The sequence below is a fragment of the Palaemon carinicauda genome, chromosome 29 (assembly GCF_036898095.1).
Source record: "Palaemon carinicauda isolate YSFRI2023 chromosome 29, ASM3689809v2, whole genome shotgun sequence".
Classification (NCBI taxonomy): domain Eukaryota; kingdom Metazoa; phylum Arthropoda; class Malacostraca; order Decapoda; family Palaemonidae; genus Palaemon; species Palaemon carinicauda.
Genome location: NC_090753.1, coordinates 88312836 through 88321014, shown reverse-complemented (window position 1 = coordinate 88321014; position 8179 = coordinate 88312836). Strand labels below are relative to the sequence as shown.

The 8179-nt window shown below is 31.6% G+C and overlaps 1 protein-coding gene and 1 long non-coding RNA gene across 2 annotated transcripts in view; both read right to left on the bottom strand.

Moving 5' to 3' along the window:
• LOC137622342 (uncharacterized) overlaps window positions 1-8179 on the bottom strand; it is a 165926-nt gene that overhangs the window by 79845 nt on the left and 77902 nt on the right. The window lies entirely within an intron of this gene.
• LOC137622151 (uncharacterized PE-PGRS family protein PE_PGRS54-like) overlaps window positions 1-8179 on the bottom strand; it is a 33185-nt gene that overhangs the window by 1911 nt on the left and 23095 nt on the right. The gene's annotated exons all lie outside the window — the stretch shown is intronic.

The following is an 8179-nucleotide window of genomic DNA, read 5'->3' as shown; positions in this document are numbered from 1 at the left end:
GAGGCTATTAACTACAGAAGCTACAAAAGGTTACATTAACTGTTAAGTTAAGAAGAAACATGTTAAAGGCCTTGTGGGTCTTTTCTGAGAGGCTATTAACTACAGAAGCTACAAAAGGTTACATTAACTGGTAAGTTAAGAAGAAACATGTTATAGTCCTTGTGGGTCTTTTCTGAGAGACTATTAGCTACAGAAGCTACAAAAGGTTACATTAACTGGTAAGTTAAGAAGAAACATGTTATAGTCCTTGTGGGTCTTTTCTGAGAGGCTATTAACTACAGAAGCTACAAAAGGTTACATTAACTGGTAAGTTAAGAAGAAACATGTTATAGTCCTTGTGGGTCTTTTCTGAGAGACTATTAGCTACAGAAGCTACAAAAAGTTACATTAACTGGTAAGTTAAGAAGAAACATGTTATAGTCCTTGTGGGTCTTTTCTGAGAGACTATTAGCTACAGAAGCTACAAAAGGTTACATTAACTGGTAAGTTAAGAAGAAACATGTTATAGTCCTTGTGGGTCTTTTCTGAGAGGCTATTAACTACAGAAGCTACAAAAGGTTACATTAACTGGTAAGTTAAGAAGAAACATGTTATAGTCCTTGTGGGTCTTTTCTGAGAGGCTATTAGCTACAGAAGCTACAAAAGGTTACATTAACTGGTAAGTTAAGAAGAAACATGTTATAGTCCTTGTGGGTCTTTTCTGAGAGGCTATTAGCTACAGAAGCTACAAAAGGTTACATTAACTGGTAAGTTAAGAAGAAACATGTTATAGTCCTTGTGGGTCTTTTCTGAGAGACTATTAGCTACAGAAGCTACAAAAGGTTACATTAACTGATAAAAGTTAAGAAGAAACATGTTAGAGGCACCCTCCAAATAGCACCAGCTTCAACCAAGGTGAGGGAAAATAGACTGAGGTGGTATGGACATGTAAAGAGACGAGAGGATGGCCATCCGATAAGGAAGGTGATGGATATGGAACTAACAAGTGGTAAAAGGTTAGGTAGACCAAAATTACGATGGATGGACTGTTTGAAGAGAGATATGAGGGAGTTGGAATTGAGTGAAGAAGATGCACTGGACAGAAGGAAATGGAAGAATATGTTGAAGAACAACTACAGATACCCTAAATAGGGACAAGCTTATAGAAGAAGAAGAAGAAGAAGAAGAAGAAGAAGAAGAAGAAGAAGAAGAAGAAGAAGAAGAAGAAGAAGAAGAAGTTTCTTCAGATCTAGTGACAAAAGTGTCTCCTTGAGATTTCTGAGTCTACATCACTTGACAGAAAATTATGAGATTCTGAATATAAAACTGTGACCAGTTACTGATACATACATCACTGATTTATAGACCAAAGAGGAGTCATTGGATATGTCACATCCTTATCTAAATGATTACTGGTAAAGATTGTTTATATCACTAGACAGAAAATTAAAAGATATAGTTTTGATCTTTCACTGATACAGACAGCACTCATCACTAGACAAAAAAGGGAACACAGTTATCTTGGATTCACACAAAATCTATTCTTTCTTCTTCATTTGTTTTTATCTAGGAAGATTTTTACAAAGTTATTCTTAGCGTCTTGACATAAGAGAATCTCAGTTACCCAGAAAATACTGTTTAGAGTCAGATAATTCAATCAACGTGACGGAAATTTAAGATGAAGTGGTCTAGTGTTACATGATTACGTTTTCTAGATATAAATTGATCAGTTAAAACATTACAGTAAATGTTCTCCTCCATCATTATGTTTACAGTTTTTCAATCTTACCTTAAGAGTAACATCGTTCAGTAAAGTTCTATTTCAATTTAAAATCTGTTCAGAAGAAAGGGCGTTAAGCTACATATAGACTTCGATTATGTGCCCAATGCTACTAAAATGATTGGAGGGTTGATTGTGTCCAAGACTACAAAAATTATTAAAGACTTCAAAAATAATCGGGGGACCTGATTATACATTCAAGACTTCAAAAATAATCGGGGGACCTGATTATGCATTCAAGACTTCAAAAATAATCCGGGGGACCTGGTATGTGTCCAAGACTTCAAAAATGATCGAGGGACCTGATTATGTGTTCAAAACATCAAAAAACTTGGAGGGACCTGGTATGTGCCCAAGACATCAAAAATAATCGGGGGGACCTGATTATACATTCAAGACTTCAAAAATAATCGGGGGACCTGATTATGCATTCAAGACTTCAAAAATAATCCGGGGGACCTGGTATGTGTCCAAGACTTCAAAAATGATCGAGGGACCTGATTATGTGTTCAAAACATCAAAAAACTTGGAGGGACCTGGTATGTGCCCAAGACATCAAAAATAATCGGGGGGACCTGATTGTGTATCCAAGACTTCTAAAATGAACATGGGACCTGATTATGTGTCCAAGACTTTAAAAAATGATCGGGAGGGGGACCTGATTATGCGTCTCAATTCGTATATAACGTGGGAATTATGCAATATTTTCATCTGTTATTACGACGAAGAGTTTTAACAACACCTTCATGGCTTCGACGAAAGTTTGCAGCTTTTAAATCATTGCTACACTCATCATGTTGAAAAATTATGCAATGTCTCAACACTGCAATTCAGCGTTTTTCAAAGGTTTCGTCCATCTTCCTGGGAAACGGATTTTTTAGTTTTGTTTATATGAAAGAAAAAAATAAAAAGGCAAATTTGGATTCATAGTAACTTTACTTTAGTCTGTTATATAAGATTTATCACCTAAATTAATTTGAAGATGACTTGGTTACAATTTTACATAGATTTGGCATAGTTATCTTATTCATCATGTGAGATTAATGGGAATTTTATGAGCAAGATTTCGTAGTGAATTCAATTCATACTATGCGATGACTTAATGGTAAAATTCGCAAAATTCATTACTAGGCGACTTACTTGCAAATATAATTTAATATATGAAGATTTCTTTGCATATTCATTTGTATTCTTGAGGAATTCTCTTAAAATCAATCGTTGAATATATTAGTAAAAAATCTTTTAAAATATTCATAATATAACTTCAATTAAAATTCAAACTTTGACTTTGTTTCAGCCTTCAAACGTCCTAATACAGAATTCGTAGGTTTCTCGTCGTGTCCAAATTATTTTACACACGCTATTCTCAATTGCAAAACTGTTACAGACGAGAAAATATCAATTACATCTAATTTAAAAAAGGTAAACTCGCTGTTTCCAAAACTCTTCACTTTGGCAAACAAGACTAGAACATTTCTTACGGCCAAACGAAATTATTAAACCAACACGAATGACATAGAAAATACACAAAACATTTAACTTCAAAGAAAATATATAAAAAACATTTCGTTGTTTTTAACATTTTACTTTACCATAAACACTATAAAATCTCTGACAGCTAAAAGAAATTATAAACCAACACGAATGACATAGAAGATATAGAAAACATTTAACTTCAAAGCAAATATATAAAAAACATTTCGTAGTTTTTAACATTTTACTTTACCATTAACACTATAAAATCTCTGACAGCTAAAAGAAATTATAAACCAACACGAATTACATAGAAGATATAGAAAACATTTAACTTCAAAGAAAATATATAAAAAACATTTCGTAGTTTTTAACATTTTACTTTACCATTAACGCTATAAAATCTCTGACAGCTAAAAGAAATTATAAACCAACACGAATTACATAGAAGATATAGAAAACATTTAACTTCAAAGCAAATATATAAAAAGCACCTCGTAGTTTTTACTGTTTACTTTATCATAAACACTAGAAAATCTCTGAATCTAAGAGAAGCCCTTAAACCTTATGCAATAGAAATACAATTTACCCATCCTTACCATGTTGATGTTTCCTTGAGGATGTCGAGACTCAGTCTCCTGTCTGTTGAGAGAGTCGACGCCCTTTTTATATATTTATACGGCAGGAGGAGAAGACGGGAAGGCCCTCCGACACCTCCTCCTCCTTCTCCTACCCGCTCCCTCCCCTTCAACCTGACTTGCACTTTCAAACCAAAGGGGGAGGGGGTTATTTCAGTCATATTCAAACACAGGTCCTTTCTCGCGAGGGAGGAAATGGGGTCAGGTGTTATTTTTTTATCTTTTGTTTTTTTATCTTTTTCGTATCTTTCTGATTCACTTTTTAGCTTCTGTTGCTTTTCTTTATGTAGGGTGAGGGTGAAAGGAGAGTCTCTCGTGTGGGGGAGAGGGGGATTTAAATACTCCCTTTCTTTTTAGTTAAGAGTTGTATCTATTTTCATCACCTATCATCTCCTTCGTATATTGAAGCAAGGGGCCTCGGCTAGATTTCGCCAGTCGTCTCTATCTTGAGCTTTTAATTCAATACTTCTCCAATCATCCTCTCCTACTTTATATTTCATAGTCCTCAGCCATGTAGGCCTGGGTCTATTTCATTCATCCTCTCCTACTTTATACTTAATAGTCCTCAGCCATGTAGGCCTGGGTCTATTTTCAATTGATATTTGCTTTAGCATTTGTTACATTAACACAAATATTGAAATAATAGAATGTTATTTCTATTCCATTCCCTTTAAATTATTTTATTATGTTTAGTTACTTCTTCGTTTCTTCTCTCTTATTTTTATCTATTTTAATCATAATCTATTTTCCATTGATGTCTGCTTTAGCATCTGTTACTTATATTAAAACATATTAGAAATTAAACAAAAGAACATTCTTTTTATTCCATTCCCTTTAAATTATTTGATTATGTCTAGTAACTTCTTCGTTTCTTCTCTGTTATTTTTATGTATTTTAATCATAATCTATTTTCCATTGATGTCTGCTTATATTAAAACAGATTATAATTGAAATAATAAAATGTTCTTTTTATTTCATTCCCTTTAAATTATCCAATTACCTTTAGTTATTTCTTCGTCTCTTCTGTTAATCTTATCTATTTTAAGATATATACTTCCAACTTATTTCCGTTATACGAAAAAAGATTAGAAATTAAACAATAAAACGTTTTTTTTATTTCATTCCCTTTAAATTATCCAATTATGTTTAGTTACTTCTTCGTTTCTTCGCTCTTATTTTATCTATTTTAATCATAATATACTTCCAACTTATATCCATCAAATCAAAACAGAATAGTAATGAAATACGACTTTCTTCTCACTTCACGAATCATAAAAATTGAAGGACGATTTTAAGAAATCACGATAGAATCGAAAACCGACAAACAAAGTGACTCGTCAGGAGGCAGAGTCCATTACTGTCTCTCTCTCTCTCTATGCTTTCACCCTTAAGAAAAATGCTTGAAAAATGCTTTCGAGAGGGGACATTCTCTTGTGGGTTACTTTCGAACCGCATAATGCCTTCCATGTCCGGAAGATTTTAATAAGGAAAATGCGGAATTACGAGATGATGATGATGATGATTATTATTATTGTGGTTGTTATTATCATTATTATTATTATTATCATTACTATTACTATTATTATTATTACTTGCTAAACTACAACCCTAAATGGAAAAGCATTATGCTATAAGACAAGGGGTCCCAACAAGGAAAATAGCCCAGTGAGGAAAGGAAACAAGGAAAAATAAAATATTTTAAGAACAGTAACAATATTAAAATAAACATTTCCTGTAAAAACTATAAAAATTTAATAAGAGGAAGAGAAATTAGATAGAATAGAGTGCCCGAGTGTACCCTCAAGCAAGAGAACTCTAACCCGACATTGGAAGGCCATGGTACAGAGGCTATGACACTACCCAAGACTAGAGAACAATGGTTTGATTTTAGAGTGTCCTTCTCCTAGAAGAGCTGCTTACCATGGTTAACAAGTCTCTTCGACCCTTACCACGAGGAAAGTAGCCACAGAACAAGTACAGTGCAGTAGTTAACCATTTGAGAGAAGAAGAATTGTTTAGTAATCTCAGTGTTCACAGGTGTATGAGGATAGAGGAGAGTCTGCAAAGAATAGGCCAGACTATTCGGTGTATGTGTAGGCAAAGGGAAAGTAATCCGTAACCAGAGAGAAGGATCCAATGTAGTATTGCCTGGCTAGTCAAAGGACCACATAACTCTCTAGCAGTAGTATCTCCATGGGTGGCTGGTGCCCTGGCCAACCTGCCACTACAGATGTGAAATTGTAAAGTAGGAGATTCTGGAAATGGACATTTGTGAGATGCGGAATTGTCAGATGGGAAAATATGAAATGCGAAAATATGAAATGGGAAAATATGAAATGCGAAAATGTAAAGTTGTTATTGTAAGATGCGAAGTTGGAAATGCAAAATCTTCAAGGAAAAAATTATAAAACGCAAAATTATTAAATAAAACAATGGTCAAATGCAAAATTATAAGATCCGAAATTTTTATATGCAAAATTACAAAATGCGAAATTGTGGAATGCCAATTTGCAAAAATGCAAAACAAGAAATTGTAAAATGCGAAATTGTAAAATAAAATTGTAATAGCAAAATTATAAAATTCGAAATATTAAACGCAAAATAGTAAAACGCAAAAATGTGAAAGGCAAACTTTTTAAATGCAAAATTGTAAAATGCGAAATTGCTTCGATGAACGATAATCTTCTGTAGACAAATGCAAAATACATTTTGCAATTTGCAAAATGTATTGCAAATGTGGAATTCCGTTGTGATGGTAACAATAGTAGGCAAAATAATATTTGAAATTATTACAAATATAATAACAACAATAACACCAATAATAATAATAATAATAATAACAATAACAATAATAATAATAAGTGATTATAATAAAATAGCACTAATATCAAAATATTTAAATAGATATACACACACACCACTCTCACCAGGATATGACTACTCCCTCTCCCCCTACCTGAGAAACGGAGTATATATATATACATATACATATATATATATATATATATATATATATATATATATATATATATATATATATATATATATATATATATATACAGTATATATATTCATATATATATACATATACAGTATATACATACATATAGTGAACATATATACCCAGACACTTGTCCTTTATTGCATAGGGGAGATAAGTAATAATAAAATATATTACAAATAATTTTACTAGAATGATTAGAATACCAGTGATAAAAATATAAATAATAATACTGATAATAACAATTCCTGATATTATTATAATTATTAAATAACGAAAACAGTAACAATAATTATAGCAATATTATAATCGTAATAACAATTCAAATTATCATAAAAAAATATTATCAGAAATACTGAAATAACTTGAATGGTATTATTACAACAGCGACAACAACAACCACAACAACAATAATAATAATAACTAGCGGAACCCGTGTAAATTACACGAAATTATATTTTCAATACTAATTATCTTGTTCCTAACCTATACATGTTTGAATAAAATGTCCCGAGATTAATTTTATAATCTAAGTTATGAAAATTGATAGAACTAAATTTTTTTGTCTAATATTTCAAAAAAGTCAGGTGCTAACGACAAAATTGGGAAAACTATATAAGATTTGCTTTGGTTAAGTCATCAAAGTCTAATGTGAATTTGTAAGAGTATACCATGAACTTAGTTCCGTTTTCTTTAAAGCATGACAAAATAAATAACACACACGCTATTGTAATAATATATAGAAGATAATACAAATAAATAACAAAATAAATCCAAAACTGCAGCTAAAGAGACTACGGTTTGATCTCAATGCAAGAGAGAAATGTATCTATGTGTATGTATACACACACACACACACATATATATATATATATATATATATATATATATATATATATATATATATATATATATATATATATATATATATATATCAAACTTCTTTTTTGCAGTATATATATGTGTGTGTGTATATATATATATATATATATATATATATATATATATATATATATATATATATATATATATATATATATATATACACACACACACACACACGCATATACTGCAAAATATAGAACCTTAATCTCCACATAGAGACGAATGACGCAATACGAAACGATGAGTTAGTCGTGTTGTTGATGAGCCTCCTGTGTAAGTACACGATGTAAATAATGGTGTGGAATTTTACTGCAAATGGGACTCATCCACTATACAGTCGGTATACAGTAGGATGGTTATTTGGCTTTTTTTTAACTTATTCCAAAAATGGTTTAATGTTGAAAAAATATGCATAATCTTAAC